The 781-nt window shown below is 51.3% G+C and overlaps 1 pseudogene; it reads left to right on the forward strand.

Moving 5' to 3' along the window:
• Positions 1-242: 242 nt before the first annotated feature.
• The window catches only part of LOC102875165, an 8,097-nt pseudogene continuing 7,558 nt past the window's right edge, over positions 243-781 (forward strand).

Consider the following 781-nt stretch of genomic DNA (forward strand, 5'->3'; position numbering starts at 1 on the left):
TGGTCCACAGATGTAATCATACAAATTCCTGTGTAGTTGAGGTACATGTGTTCAGTTACGATTTGTGTTTCTTAAAAAAAAGCATTTGTGTTATCACTATGGCAGCAGAGTCATAGTGGTCTCTTCTTGCCTGTGGGGATGGGCGTGCAGCCACTGCAGTGAGTGCTGCCTCAGTCCCATAAGGGTCTCCTGCCACGGCCCACTGCTATTGCTGCATCCCAACCTTGAGTCGTGATGGGAATATGTACCTGGCTGCCTACGGCTACCTAAGAGTCAAAAACAGAGGCAACTCTGGGGAGGCAATGCTTGTGAAGCATCAGTGGGATGGCGGGCAGTATGTCATCAACCTCTGATATGTCTCCAGCTGAGAGTGCCAAGCTGCCCTGCTCAGCAGGAATCTCGGCTCTTGCCTCAACTGAAGCACCTTAACATTATCACCTACATGGAGTCCTGTGAAAGAGAGGAAGGTATATATTGTCATGGGCTTCTGTGAAGGAGATGATCTTTACCCAAAGCTCAACAAACAGAAAGACCAGGGTCTGCTTTTCTGGCAGTACCATGAGTCAGGTGGTGTAGTGGTTCGTTCAGATTGCCATGGCTCTGCAGTTTTTACTTACATAAGAAAGCATGTAGGAGAGCGACGCAGCGCCAGCGAGAGCGACACCGCCAGACAGGAGAACGCCGCTGCCAGACGGGGTTCCACCGCGAGAGGGGCCTGGAAGAGACCCGGGAAGAACAACAGCCAGCCACCTACCACAGAACTCCAGAGGAGCGAAGACTG

This window comes from Elephantulus edwardii, unplaced genomic scaffold (assembly GCF_000299155.1).
Source record: "Elephantulus edwardii isolate Elephantulus edwardi_28Jun2011 unplaced genomic scaffold, EleEdw1.0 scaffold00160, whole genome shotgun sequence".
NCBI classification, from domain to species: Eukaryota; Metazoa; Chordata; class Mammalia; order Macroscelidea; family Macroscelididae; genus Elephantulus; species Elephantulus edwardii.